This window comes from Gallus gallus, chromosome 13 (genome assembly GCF_016699485.2).
Source record: "Gallus gallus isolate bGalGal1 chromosome 13, bGalGal1.mat.broiler.GRCg7b, whole genome shotgun sequence".
Classification (NCBI taxonomy): Eukaryota; Metazoa; Chordata; class Aves; order Galliformes; family Phasianidae; genus Gallus; species Gallus gallus.
This window is the reverse complement of record NC_052544.1, coordinates 619420-634377: the sequence shown is the minus strand read 5'-3', so window position 1 is coordinate 634377 and position 14958 is coordinate 619420. Positions and strand designations below refer to the sequence as shown.

General features: G+C 52.6%; 1 protein-coding gene across 3 annotated transcripts in view; it reads left to right on the top strand.

The window, feature by feature from the left end:
* The first annotated feature begins 251 nt into the window (after positions 1 to 251).
* PSD2 (pleckstrin and Sec7 domain containing 2) overlaps positions 252 to 14958 on the top strand; it is a 73337-nt gene continuing 58630 nt past the window's right edge. For 2 of the 3 annotated variants that reach the window (XM_040647039.2, XM_004944743.5), the window contains exon 1: positions 12320 to 12546. The gene's annotated coding sequence lies outside the window, so the exon portion shown is untranslated. Of the gene's footprint in view, positions 380 to 12319; positions 12547 to 14958 lie in introns of those variants that run through there. The other variant, XM_003642040.6, reaches the window with a different exon arrangement.

Genomic DNA, 14958 nt, shown 5'->3' with positions numbered 1-14958 from the left:
TGGGAACGCCCGCTGCACGCTGGGGCCGCACGGCAGGCCGCGTCGCCCCGCAAACCGCCGCAGAGGCCTCGCAGAGCTCCGGGGCCGCGTGGCGCGACAGCCCCGGAGCTGAGAGGCCGCCTCTGCGCCGCTCTCCGCGCGGAGCCGTCCGCGCCGTCCCGGCCGTCCGCGCCCGCCGCTCTCTGCCCGCCCGTGGCAGCGGGCGCGGGGCGCGGCGCGGCCGCCAGGGGGCACCAAAGTGCGGCGGCGGCGGCGAGCCGGGAGCGGGAGCGGGAGCGGGCGCTCCGCACGGGCAGCGCTGGGGCCGGGACTCGCGGAGCGACGCCCGATGGCGCGGAGGGGCCCGGCGCCCCGCGGGAGGCGGGGACGTGGCGACGGGGTGAGTGCGCGGCCCCGGGACAAGGGGGCTCGGGGCGGGCGGGCGGCGCGGAGCCGACGGAGTGGGGGGAGCGGGCTGCGGTTCCGCCACCTCCCGCCCCAGCCCGTCGGGAGGGCGCAGCGTGCCCCGAACCGCCCCTCGTAGCTCCGTCCGGCCGCGGCCCGGGACGGGCTGGTGAGCACGAGGCGCGGTCCCCCGTGTTGCCTTCAGGCCTCACCAGGTGCCCCGGCTGGCGGCTGCTGGCGGCGCTGTCAGTGCCGGGATGCCGCTGCCGTGCGGAGCTGCCTTCTCGCGCCCGGCTCCCTGCACCGTGCTGCCGGCCCCTGCGGGGGGTGCTCGTGGGAGCGGCGCTGAGCTCGCTTAGGACCGGGCACCGCTCCTGGTCGGAGCTCTGCATCAGCTTTCACTTCTTTGCTGACAGGTAATGAAGGCGGGTCCCGGGATATCAGAACACTCGATAAGCTTGGTTGATTTTCCTAATATTTTTTTGCTAAAATAAAGTGAGGTCGCCCCCCACCAGCTCTGGTTGCTCAGGGTCCCATCTGTGGCCTCGTGCACCTCCGGGGATGGGGCACTCACAGCTCTCTGGACAGCTGTGGTTGGCAGCGTGATGGGCTCAGGCACCCCTGTGCTGGAGGTGGGGGCCCGGCAGGTCGCATACCCCTGGCTGCACCGGGGGGAGTCTGTGGTGGTCCCCCCGGCCGGCTGTGGCCCACCCATGGCTGGTGGCCCCGGGCTGCTTTCAGCCTGAGTTGAAAGGAACGCACCGCACCTGGCAGAGAGAGCCCAACTCTGACGGGCTCACAGCTTTCTGCAAAGGAAAGTTCCCTGCAAGCCTGGAAGGTTTCCTGCTGCCTCCTTTGAGCAGCAACAATCAGGGAACAGTGTTTTGAACTCTGTCCTGAGACCTGGTGCTCTGGGTTTCCGTTCCAGCGTGAGATCCTGAGCCAAAAAAACTGCCTGTCCTGCCAAGGCCAACACAAAGCCCGGCCCTGGAGCGGCTGGTCAGCAGTGTGGCATTAACTCCACTGCACAATGCAGCCAGGCCCCTTTGATGTGCCTGCTATCTGTGGCCTTTTCCTTCTTGTTTCTTCTTCAGAGAGCCATCACGCCTGGCGCAGCCACAGCCTGCTGGCTGGTGGTTGCAGAGCTTTTGAAGATGCTAACACAAGTGCGGCGCTGACAGTTCCGTACCACTTCTTTGCCATGTCCTCTGAACAGTGTCTTGCTGGTGGGCTGGGAACATGACTGGGGCAAGGTACTAGGGCTTGTGGAGCAGAGGTATGGGGGCTTGGACACAGTATGAGGGCTGTCCTAGGGGGAGGGAGAGCTGTTCTTCTCGTGGAACGCCCGTCCCAGCTGCAGCCCTGAACATGCTTCATGCCAGCTCCTTCGGTGTGTGCGTGGACAAGCTGTCTCTGTGTTTGCTCCTGCTGTGGTGACCAGATGTCCTACTCTTTAGTGATGTTGTCCTACTTTCAAGTAGGTTAATCTATTTTTGCCTGGCCCAGGGTGTTGGACCGTCCTTTGCCGTGACTTTGCCTTTCTGTGTGTCCTGTGCCTGGTAGAAGATCTGCAGGTCACGAACCTGAACAGCACGTGTGGTTCTCCTTTGGTCTGTGTCCTGGGGAAGCACGTCTGGCCTCACACAGCAGTCAGCCTATTTGCTGCTGTGAGAAATGGTTGCACCCTGGGTGTCCATGCCTGCCTTCTGCATTAAGTGCTGGAGGACCTCAGAGCGATGGGTTGTGCTTCCAACTCACTCTCAGAGTCTGAGTGTGCTCTGGCCATCGTGTGGCACTGGTTTTTCTTGTTTGCATGCCTAGTCTGCAAGTGCCTGTGCTCCCGGGGTCTGGAAGAACCATGAGAGCTGGGAAGGAAAGAAGGACTTGTAGGGCCACAAGTGAGGCTGGAGCCTTGGCCTGTAACTGGATAGTGAAGACAGGTTGAAGCCTAGACACTGCAGGGAATGACCTTACATCTCACAAGTTTTGCTCTGGAAATAGCCTGTCTTTGGCATGCAAGCCCCCACTAATGCTGATCTGTCACTATCTGGCTCTTCCTAACCACTTGTTTAGCTTGAAGTTAAAACCTGTAGATTCTTGCTCATGCTAGCAATGACATAATGAAGTCTGTGCTGCGATGGGTCTCTGAGTGACCCATGCGCCCTGGAAGGGCTGAAAGGGTGCAGTCATGAAAAAAGACCATGGAGCTGAGCTCCCCTGCAAGACAACAGTACTGTGGCAGGGCTGGGAGGAAGGGGTGAGCATCCAGGGTGGAAGCTGAGGGCTGATGAGCTTTGGACCATGTCTGTGGTTTATTTATGGCCTGCCAAGCAATCTCAGGCAGGCAGTGAGGGTTAAGGCATCTCCTGTCCTGGGTTGACAGTACAGATCCAATTAGGCATAAAAGCCTCTAATTATTTGTCCCGAATTGCTCCGGTGGTAACCAAGGCTCTGCTATCTCCTTCCTTTGTCTGTGTCCCAGCTGGAAATGCCCCAGTGTCCCCACATCTAGAGCAGCAAGCGTGGTGTGCGAGCAGAGTCAGCACAACCTAATCAGAGGAGACAGGCCTCTGAGTTAATGAGGGGATGGACCTGCTTCGTTAACTTAGGGAACTCTCTAAGCCCCATCTTGACAAAGGACCAAGGTTATGTGTGGCTGAGATAAGACCCATGTGGTGGTGGCTGTGGTGGGAGCTGGGTGGAGGGGCTGTGCCACAGGGAGGGGGGGATGGCTGGCAGAAGGGATTGGTGAATGGAATTGTGCAAGGCAGGCGTGCTCCTCTCAAACGGAAGGCTGGACTCCTTTTGAAGCAAAAATTTATACAAATAATATCTGTCTCCTGTTTGAGGGGTCAGCTGAGTGTTTCTGCCATTCTTTCCAGGTCACAGGGTCCCACAAGATGGGTGTTCTGCTGCCCTGAAGTGCTGCCCGAAGGCACGCTGTGCCCTTGTTTGCGGTTTCCACGTGCAGGATTTCTCTGTGTAGGCAGTCCTGCAGGCAAAGCCTTCTGCTTGCACTGTGCCCTGGAGGAGGGGGTGCGGGGACAGTCCTGAGAGTGCCCACCCTGGGGATACATCCCTGGTGGCCACGCTGATGGAGCACCGTGACTGAGTGTAATGCTTCTCCCTGACTTCCAACCAAGAGACATGCTAACAGGACCTGTCTCTGCCAAGGAAAGTGCCCATCCAGCAAGGCTAGGAAGCAGCTGACACATCCTTCAAACCTCTTGGTGTCCTTCCGCCGTGGACCAGAGGAGTGTGTGTGCCAAGTTCAGAGCAGAGAGCTTCCTCCATGCAAATGGGGACGAGGAGGGTGGGCTCTTAAAGCACAAAAACTGTTTCTTTTCCGCCCACTTAGAAAGTGGAGCTATTGAATTTTAAACAGCAAAGACAAAACTGCCGAAGAAGCCTCTTCTGTGCTTGCCTGGTAAAGTCACTGATCGCAGTGGTGGGGGATCCAGGAAGATGCCAGAAGTTGGCCTTATTAATGACTCTGTTGTTGTCTGCTCTAGTTTGTTGGTCTTTGCTGTGGGAGACGGTTTGTCAAAGTGACAGCTCTTTTGCCTGCAGAAGCTTCCCTGTGAGCTCCCCGTGGGCAGGTCAGGCCATTCCTTACTGCACGGCTGCAGTTCCTAGAGGGAACTCTGGTGCTGGCCTCAGAGCAGCCCATCGTGGGCTGGGCCCAGGTGCTCTGGGTCCACCATGATGGTCACAAACAGGGATGGAGCTGCGCTCTGCTGCATGTCTTCTGCCCAGGACCTTCAGCATCCAGCAAAATGGCTCTGCAGATGCTTTTCTCTGCACGCCCGTTTCCCATCTCAAGCTCAGAGCATCAGGCCCTCTCGCCTGCATTTTTCTCCTTGAACCACTTAGTTTTAAAATAGAGCAATTATCTCCCTTCAGAAAGAAGCTTATTCTTTCCAATCTAGGGCAGTTTGACAGCACAGCAATCCATGCAGCTCTCTTTGGGAGCATGATTGCATTTCCAGCATGGTGCCACATGACCGTGCTCACAGGGAATGAGGTCACATCGGGGCTTAGGATGAGCTTGGGCCAGGGGCTCCGGCCTGGCTCTTTGGCAGCAATGACATCAGTGATCCCAAGGCTGAATTCTGCCATTGCTTCCCAGCCTCCATAGCCAAGCCTTGTACCACACAGGCTCTCTAGGTGGAGAAGCTTACCTTGTCTGTGAATCTATGTGATAAAATAGCAGAGATCTTCAGTTTTTGCCTATGCATATATCAAGGAATGATAAGCTGGGCTGGCATAGGCTCTGGGAGAAGTCCTGAGCTCATAGAGTCCCAGCAGCCCAGAATGGCTTGATTTGGAAGGGACCTCAAAGCTCACTTAGTTGCAATGCCTGTGCTGTGGGGAGGGACCAGCTTTTACATAGGTCACTGCTCACAGAGGCTTCTCCAAGCTGCTCCTGAAATCCCTGCCCATCACCCATATGTCTTTCACAATATTGGGAGTTTACTGTGATTTGGGGTATGTTATTACTTCTGGAATTAAATGGTGAACACCTGTGGGACCCTTTGCAGAAGCTTGCTGTAGTGCTGAGCTCAGTAATGGAGCAGATTCTGCCAGTATCAGCTGCCATGCTGGCGGCTGTGGGAAAGGTTTACATCCTCGTGTTATGTAGGTCTCCTAATCTCCTCCGTCTTGGGATCCTTCTGCTGTCTCACAAGTCTACATCCTGTTGTTGTTTAATTAAAGAATAAGCAGAAAGGTATTCTCAAGGAAAATGAAGCTGTTTTATTCTTCATGTGTCCTTGATGTCCTTCTGACGTCTTGCCTGAGGACAACAGCTTTAAGCCCTGAATCTGAATGTGTGTCTTGCAAAGCCCATCACGTTGATTGAGAACAAAGCCACGGAACACTGAATGTCCCATGCCAAGCAGACTGGTCATGATGTCACAGAGGGATGATGCATTTTTGCCCCTTCACCACCAGTGGTCTGTGAGACTCAGGTGATGTGACTGCAGCTCATGTTCAGCTTCATCTTTTGAGCTTTGTGTACCTGTGCTAAGTCAGCTGCAGCAGTAACCACAGCTCTTACTGTGCTGTGATGTATGGGCAGGAGAACCAATGAAAGGTCTACACAGTGCATCCAAAGTCACGTAGAAAGGTGACATTGATGGTTATTTTCAGCGTAGCAGAGAAGTTGAAGAAGAGTAAGCTAACTAAGAGCTTGAGGCCAGAAGTATAAGACATGCCTTTCCAACAGAGAGTATTTAACCATGGGCACAACACCAGCTTACTTGTCTTCCAGCTGAGTGTTTTGTCCTTTCAGTGATGCTGGAGCTGCATCATACAAGTTGGGGACCTGGTGAGGAATCCCAGGTGAGCTTTGAGGCACTACGAAATACATCTGTCTGGGCTTGACGAACCTGAAGATGCCAGAGCAGTCCTGGGGAGGAGATGGACAGAGTCTCCATATTGCTTGAGTTAGCAGAGCTGCTGTATCCAGTGGCTTTGAGCGAGTCATAGAAAAAACAAATTGAAAATTATTCAAGGTTGGACCTTCCAAGTGTCTTCCATTGAAACATTGTAAAGCACCACCATCTTCAAGCCGACCCCAGGTGGCTGACTCAGGCCGAGCTCTGAAAGTCCTCAGCGTGGGACCCAAGGCCCAAGCTTCCATGGCCACCCTGTTAGTGGATCACTTTGGATTTAAGGCACGGCCCAAATGAGGAGACGTTTCCCACGCAGGACAGAAAGACCAGGAGGAATGGGGCTTGGTTGCTTTGGACTTCCCTGCAGAAGTGGCCAGCCTTCCCCCTGCAGTTCATAAGACCCCAGCTGCATGCAGTGTTCAGCCCACCAGCATTGTGCGCTGAATTACTCCATTGCTGTGGAACAAATGCAGTAGTACAGATCCAGCCATGGCTTTGCTAATGCCTGGAGGCAGGTTGCTGTCAGTCTCTTGCTTGGCATCTGCCGTCTATACCATCTTTGACCAAGGCAGAGCAGTGTTCATGGATTAAGCTCCGCTACACTCCTGCACTGGGTAAACTCAGTGGCATTATGTATTTGTCATACCAGAAACTGACATTAGCAGAGGTGAAGTGAGTTGGTGAGGGTCTTTGAGGAAGCCAGAGCTGTGGGGAGGGAGAGGAGGAGAGCCCAGGAACGCCATCAGGCCACATTGCAATGGGCCGTGTTGTGCCCTGAGAACACCTGCCCAGTACTGGGCCTAACAGGAGGTGTGGAAACAGGAGACAGCAAGGATTGAACCTGACATCCCATGAGATTGCTTTTCTCCTGCACCCTGGTTTACCAGTGGGCACCTCTTCCGTTTCACATATAACGCAACCGATTGTATAAATATTTAGTCATCCTGTTGGGAACATTAATTATAAATAGACACGAAGCTTCTGAAAGCTGCCTGTAGGTCTGGACACCCAATTTCCATTAATTTTAATGAGATCCAGACGTCCTCGTCCCATTTGTTGGCCTTGAGCATCTCAAGCAGGAGCTGACGCCCCACCCGCCTGGATTTGCAAAAACACTACAAATGCTGCAGATCCCCGAGTAGCCCTCGTGCCGTGCCATTGTTCTCTGCTGAGGATGGCTGGCTGGGTGCTTCAGAAGTATCCATAATAAGTTCATTTAATCCATCCTGTTAGTGCTCTTCCTGTGCCTTCCGCCAGCGCTCAGAGCCAGCCCCCAGCTCCCAGCCTGCACAGTTTTTGATGGGGAGGCTTTGATGCTTGAAAATGGCAGCTGCGCAGAGCAGGTCTGAACGGAATGATTGAATTATCTGACTGATTAAAAATGTGCTGCGGCTCGGAAGATCTGACGGCAAATATTCGCTTCGGCGGCTGACATGGGAGGCAGCGCATGCACGTAGCATGTGTGTGTGTGCATTAAGAAGGAGGAATGCGGCAGGCGCCCAGAGCCACCTGCAACAGCAGCTTCTTAAGCTTAGCATCCTTTCCAAAGCTCCAGATCTTCTGCATGATGCATGGCAAAAGCTAAAACTCAGGGCGGTTGTGGAGATAATGATTACTTAGATAGACGTCAGCGGTGGTTTAGGAAATGGAAATTGAGCTAAAAGGCAGAGCAGGCTCGGAACTACTTACTGCTTCCCTGTTCCGTGTGGACCTGTGGATGAGGAATGATAAGCTGCTGCTGAAAACACAGCTCCCATCCCCTGGGCGGTGGATGTGCCCGGTGAGAAGGGCCACAGCGGTGTGAGGGTGGAGGCAGGGTGGCCTTGCTGCTGTCAGTGACGGGAGCTACGGCTGTGCTGGTGCATGAGGGGCAGCAGCCGCCTCTCCAGGCTCATCTCATCTGCCTTCCCAATCCCCATGCAGTGAATTGTCCCTTCCCGCTGCCTCACCAAAATTCAGCGCTGCTAGAATGTAAGCAGAACATCTTGAAGTGAAAGGAACAAAGATATAGTGTAAAAGTGTTTCTTCGTTAATGAAATGTGTTTTATCAGCTCAAGCAGTTGACACATTGGTGGGAGAGTTTTATACAGGGGAAAAAAAATGAAGTTGTGAAGGTTATAACTGTAGTTCTTCATTGCAAAAGGTCTTGTGCTGCTGGTTTACTGAAATTGATTTTTTCTTAAGTTGTTTAACTGCTCTCCATCTCTACTTGCAGGAGATTACTATCTTCTTCTGCCTCCCAGCTCAACAGAGATGAGGCATTAGGCTATAACTAGTTGCTTCATCAGAAATAATTTTGGTTTAGTCTCAGTGCAGCCACCCAATGAGTCGCTCTTTGTCCCCTTCTGCTGCGCTCACTGCAGTGATGTTCACTATCTGTGATGGCTTCGGCCGCATCACTTTGTGCTCCCCATCCCAGTTCCAGTGGTCATTTCAGCGAGGTAAGTGCTACGCCCTCAGCAGCCCTAAGAGCACTGAGCTCGTGTCATTGCATGGGATCTGCGTGTCATCTCCCCATCAGCTCCACACAGTGCCCTTCCTATTCAATCCACTGTCGCAAGCAGGGGTGGGCTGAGCAGGGAGGGTCCTCCTGCATAGCTGCAAGCCTTCGTGTAATGCAGCACTGTCCTGGCTGTGGGAACCCCTCACTCTCAGCACTTCTACTCCCCATCTCTCCCAGTCAGGTCCCAGCTGCTGTGTTTGTGGAACCTCAGAACATTTACACGTCCCTTCCCACTGTTTTCAAGCTTTCACTCATAGACAATAGAATGTAAATCAAGTTTATCATTCCAGAATTGGCTTTTAATCTTTCTTCCTCGATTGGAAATCTTTGAAAATTAGATCCAGAGCTCCTAGGATGGATCCAGACTGACAACCTCCATGTGCCTTAAGGGCACTGACAGGTAACTGGACCAACATCACCGTTGGGTAGAATGGAGATGGTGCTGCCATGGTGTACGTCAGTGCCACGTGCTTGGGTCACAGCTTGCCAGCTCCTGCCAGAGGGCTGGACACATAGCTCCCCAAAACAGCTTCAGGCCAAAGCGAAAGAAAATCCATGCTTTCAGAATGGCTCTTCAGCCTCAGGGACTGAAGTTGCAGCACTTGTGCTGTTGCCAATAGCATGGCCCCAGAGTTCCTAAAAGTGATGGGTGATAATTTTCTGTTATCAAAAGTGTTGCAGTGAATGGGTATAACCCTATATCAGACCTCAGCCTGACAGATAAAGGTGAATTGATTACTGAACTCAGAATTAATGATTGATTAAATGACCTAATTGCATTTGTTATGAGCCTAATGTAAATCCTGAATTGATGATACATATGCAAGTCACTGAAGAGTGGTCAGTTTTCCTAAGCTGAGAACAACTTGGTTGGAGAAGAACTTGAACAGAATAACTTGTGATAAAGAAGGATTCTTAGGAGAACTTTGATAGAAGCTGTCTCCTCCCCAGCATGCACAGGATTTTGCAGTTATCAGAGATATTCTGAGCTAATAGTCTGTTATTGTTAAGGAAGACAAAAGCAGCAATAATAATAGTAATAAAAAATAAAATTAAAAAAAGAAACAGCAAATGCAGGGATTTGGTAATAAAAACTATGAATTAACTGTTATGCAATGCAGAGAAATGGAAGGTTAACTGGAAAGTGCAGTGAATGGAAATTATGTTTACTTGTGTTAAGAACTATAAGTGAGCATGCATGAATGTACATTTATATGCATGTATGTCCAGAAGAAAATAAATGCTGTAGGTTGTTGTGGGTATCAGAGCCCTCTGCAACACCCAGCAGGGCCAGTGCTGCCTCCCCTCACATCTGGCTGCATCACGGTGTCTGGTACTGGTGAGTCCCAGCTGGAAGTAAAAGGATTTGCTGTGAAAAAACAGCCATGGGAAGATGCAAACATTTGCAGTGTTTTCGTAGAAAAAAAACTGAGGAGAAAGCTGCACAGCCCCCAGAAGTGTCCTTGTGTGCCGTGAGTGCCATGAGCTGGGCACGACTGGAAAACTGCCTGTTGGAGGGATGCTGAGATGTGGATGCTGAGCTGCAGCTAGGGTGGTTCTTGAATTGCCAGGGGAGGTCAGCAGGACCTGCAGGCAGCGGATGGGTAGATCTGGCTTCTCCATGCTGGTCAGAGAAGCCTTATAGACAGCTCGAGTTTATCGGTGCATCCCATAGAGGTGCAGTGTCAGGACCACAAACTCCCATCATCCACCCAATGCTTGCTCCCATCAGCCTGGCTGGAGTGTCCCATGCTGTGCAGAGCGCTGCCAGTTAGCTTCTGTGCCCGCTGTGCGGTCTGAAGCATTCAGCTCCACTGTCTGCAGTCCCTGTAATGCTCCCAGATGTGCTCCCATTGCTTGGGGCTTGAGGGGTGGGCCTGGTGTCGGCGTGGAGGGAAGGTGATCCCTCCCAGAGACTTCTCTCTTCCCCAAAGAGCCCACGTCACAGCTGGCAAGCAGCATCTGCACTGTTCACATGCGAGGTGGCTGGACAGCATGTTCAACATTATTACATTACGTTACTCCTACATCATAGGAGTTTTCTTAATTCTAAAAAATGTGATGACATATGCAAGGCATGTAACAGAGATCTGCAGACAGTCCAGAGCCTTGGGTTCTCTCTTATTGGAGTGCATTACAGCTGATAAGGACAAGCCCAGCACCCCACGGGACGCAGGGAGGTTCCTCCCTGAGCCCAGCTGTTGGTGTGCTCGTTGCCAGGAGCAGTGATTGATAACCCAGTTATTTGCAGCCCCACTAGTGCACATATTCTTAGAAACTAGAACCTCATTTTCTCATGCTGCAAATGTTGCTTCTTAGGACTGGCTGTGCAGAAATTGGATTTTGCTACTTGCCTTCAGACCCAAACCGTACAACAGGCTGATGAATATTGATCATGCTTTCTTTTTTTTTTTTCACTCTGTTAAAGCTCTCAAACCTGATAATTGGTAGATTACAAATACATTAGAATTGATCCGAGAGAGAAGCGGGACGGAGTTCTGTGATAGTGGGGGGGGGGAAGGAATCCAAGGGAGGTTATCAGCCCCACACCCAGACCTGTCCCTGTCCTTGCTGGCGGCCCCACGCCATGTGCCTCTCCTGCACAGATCCCTTTGTTCACACGTGGGTTTGTTGGACAACTCCTAGCTATAGCTGCAGGGTGGCTCATTACATGGTTCATTACCGCAGCCATCCCTGGCACACAACCCCAGTGCTGTGCTGTGGGTATCCCAGCTGGAAGCCTATACGGCCGTGTTCTGCTGAGCTGCTCCAGGACATGACTTCATCGAGCGGCTGCACTTTGGTGTTTGGATGCATTGCTATAGATCATAATGATATTTTAAATTGAAGATGTTGGAGATTTGTCTGCTTATTCAGCAGCGTGCGTTCTCTGGAGCGAGCGTTCCAGGTCCAGGGAGTGGTTTTCTCCAGGGAATTGTGGAGCGCATCTTTGGGATTGACCCCAAACCCTTCCTCCCTGCTCACAAGTCCAGCCACAATTCTGGCAGCCCTCGGCCCTCCATGAGCTGTCAGAGGGGAAGAAGGTGTGTGGGGCACAGAGCTGAGGGTGGGCAGCCGTGGTGTCTGCATGGCAAGAGGCTGTAAAGAAGTCTTGTGGTGCAGTGTGCTCACGTTGAGCTGGGAAGGAACTGGCCGAGACCCAGAGGGCCCTGACCTGAGTGCCCGTGGAAGCCTGGGTCACTGCAGCCATCAGCTGTCTTCAGGGACAGGAATGGGGCGCACAGAGCAGGGGAAGTGCTGTGTCCCCATGCTCCTCCAACCCACCCTGCATCACCAGCTGCCCTGCTGAGCCAGGTGCCTCTGCTAGCGTGTAGATAAAACGATTGCCTTTGCACACAAGGGCTGTCACAAGGGAGATGTGTCAACCTTGCTAAAGAAATTCCCAGTGATGGTGAGCAGGCACGTGGTCTGACCCACCGTGGTGGGGGAGCGGGCAGCTCTGGAGTGAGATCAGCTGGTGGGCACACGAGCAGCCCTGCTACTGAAGGCAGTGGGGATGGGATGGGATGGGGAAGGGATATAATGAGTTGGGATGGGCGCAGATGGAATGGGATGGGACAGAGTGGGATGGGATGGGGCTGCAGCCCAGTGATTACTCCATCTGACCTGCAGCATGGAGGTCTGCACCAGGGTGGGTCCTGCAGGCATTTCCAGCTCTGCACGTTTGTGCATGGAAGTGTGCCGTTGTAAAAGTCACTGTGTGTATCTGGCAGGATTTCAAGCCAAAACTTCAAGCCAGTCCAAGCCTGGCGGGTGGTGATTTGCTGGCAGGGAGCAGGCTTGGTCCCCCCAGGCTTTGCAGGGTGCTTGTGGGAGGATGACCCCAGCACCCCAGGGCCACTGACAGCATCTGCGAGGGGCAAGTGCAGCCTCCCAGCCCCCAGCAGCCCTGCTCCTGCCCTGCCTCTGCAGGGCTTTTCTTCCACCCTTTCGCTGGGTCCATTCACCATCGCTCCCTGCCTCCTCCCCCTCTCCGTCCCTCCCACCCTGCACGTTGGATCCCGAGCAGTCTCTTGACACCTTGAGGGAAGGCTGGGAGGTGTAACCACTGCCGGCGAGAGAGGAGAGCGGGAGGGAAGGGAGAAGGAAGCCAATAACAGGGAGGTCTGGGAAGGTGGTGGAGGGGGAGGGATGGGGCCACTCCTCCGTCTGTGGGGCTGCAGATTATTTTGCATGGATTGTTGAAGAGAAAAGGGAGCTACGTTTGTGGAGGAACCAAAAAATAAACAGCTCGTTGCTTGGGTAAGTAGGAATGCGAGCTCCCCTGCTCTCATTGTCATGCAGCACATTGATCCCCCTCCTATTTCATTTAATTACACCGGTTTTGATTCCTGTTCGGATTATCTGATGCATCAGCTGGGTGCTTTGGTTGCTGGAGATCGACTCGTCCTGATGTGTGTGTGTGTGTGTGTGTGTGTGTGTGAGGGAAGACGCCCGTTCTCGGGATATACACGGACACATTTTTCCAGCTCTCGGTGTGGTGTCTCATCGGGGATGTTCCGCTACAATCGGTGTGCGCTGGTCCTGCTTTTAAAATCGGTTCATCCACCCATTTATTGGAACAGCAAGGCTGCTGGGCAGCTGGAGATTAAGGGGGGCTGTTTAATCGCAGCCCTCACTCGTTGGGGGCTTCCCGGCTTTCTCCCCAGCCTGACGTGCTCGGCATTATGTTTTATAACAAAGCTATGCTTAAAGATCAATTCGGCAGCGGTTATTGCATCCAAATTACATGGTTGTCATGGAGATGGTACAGAGAAGCTGAAGTGATATGACTGCATCTGGATGGAGCGGGGCCGCGCCAGATCCTGCCTTGCCTCCCGTGCCTTTTTGTCTGCACTAGGTTACAATTGCTTTTAATCTTGAATGAGGCAGCCCTGTATTAGAGGATTTAGAGGTCGAGCTGCTGCGAGGGGTGTGTGCTGGCCCCTCCAGCACTGTGTTATTATCGTAATTGTTGTGTTAGCATTTGCATCTCCCTGATTTTTTTTTTCTGCAAGCCTGGGGAGGGGGATGGCAGAGGAAGGATGGGTGGTTTTCCCAGCACAGCCAGGACTGGAGTACTTTCTGGGAGATACCTGCCATGCCCACACCTCCCTGCTGCCTTCCATCCTAGGGGACAAAAGAGAAGGGATTCTCTGCTTTTGGCCACGTTTCTTTTCCATTTTCCTGCCGTAACTTTTGTCATACAAGGAGCTGGTCACCTGCCTGTCACCATGGTGGGGGGATGGCTTTTGATTTTTGTTATTATATTTGTTTCCTTTGCAACTGGTAATGTGGATGTGTTGGCAGTTGGGAAAGAAAATCCATAATTTATGAGGAAGAAATTTTCCTGCCTAAGGCTAGCTGGAATACAAAGCGTATATCTGTGGGAAGGGCATGTTACATGCTACAGATGTGTGTTTCTCTAGCGGCTGTGAGTAAATCACAGCATTGTGCTCATCTTCATTATTTTGGGTGTTAGACTGGCGTTAGTCAATATGAAATCTGAGCTCATTGTGTGCTTGCACAATAAACGTGTAATTTGGAGCCTAACTTTACGTCTATAAAATGCTTCAGGGACGCATGTGGCATTGTCTTCATAAACGCGATTTCACCCTTCTCTGTAAGGCCAAGGCTATTGTGGGGATGTAAATACAGCAAGAGGCATTGGTGGAAACAAGCCCGTCAGAATGGCAGTGTTTCTCTAATTGTATCACTAAACATAAGAGAGAATTAATTACTAGGATAAACAGAGCTGTGTAGCTGTTGGATCAGGGTAGTATTTCCATGGAGTTCCAGGCCTGCATTGTAGTAGCTGGCATTATGGCTTAAATTCCTCCCATGCCAGTAGATAATGTTTATAGCCAGGAGTGTAGCATATTATCATTAGATATTTTCGTATCCAAAATATGCTAAATCCCCACATTCTCATCAGATTGTCCATCATAAGTGCTGCAGCGTGTCCGGTGCGGCCAGGGTTTCCCTTAACCTGATTTTTCCTGGAGAAGTCCAAGCAAACAATGGATAAAGTCTGAAAGTGGACAGCGAAGCCCCGAGGGGAAGTCGGAGAGATGGCTGATTCACAAAATGAATGTGAATGGTTCTCATTTTCTTTTCCCACTACAAGTTCAGCACAACTAGAGATGAACTGGGTGGGTTTCCCCCCGCTAGTGCTGCTCACTAATTGTCCCCCACATGTAGTACCCTGTGCTTCTTCAGCCCATGGCCCCATTGCACCTGATGTCCCCTTCCTCTGTGAGTTTTCCCACTGCTGCAGATCCCTCCATTCTGTACTGCTGCAGGCTTCGGCCCACGGTGGGGTTTGCCGCTGTCACGGAAATGCTGGGGCTGAACAGTGGTTCCTGCTGGGGGAACGGCTGTGTGGAACTTGTGTGAGCAGTCACTGGAGTGGGTGTTGCTGCCAACAGCCACATCTCTGGAGGTCCGCTGAGCTCTGCTGGTGGCCAACGCCATGCTATGGAGACGTCTCCTTGTCTGACCTCCCCCAGCCTTCCACCCTTTGCTGAGGGTAACCTCCTCCCCCTTTCAGCAGGGCAGTGCCATTCCCAGGGATGTGCTGGGACCAGGCCCATGTGAGGGGCCCTGTCCGGGCTCTCAGTTGTCAGATGGGTCCAAACGAGTCATGCCTTCTGCACGTGATGCTCATGGTGGTTC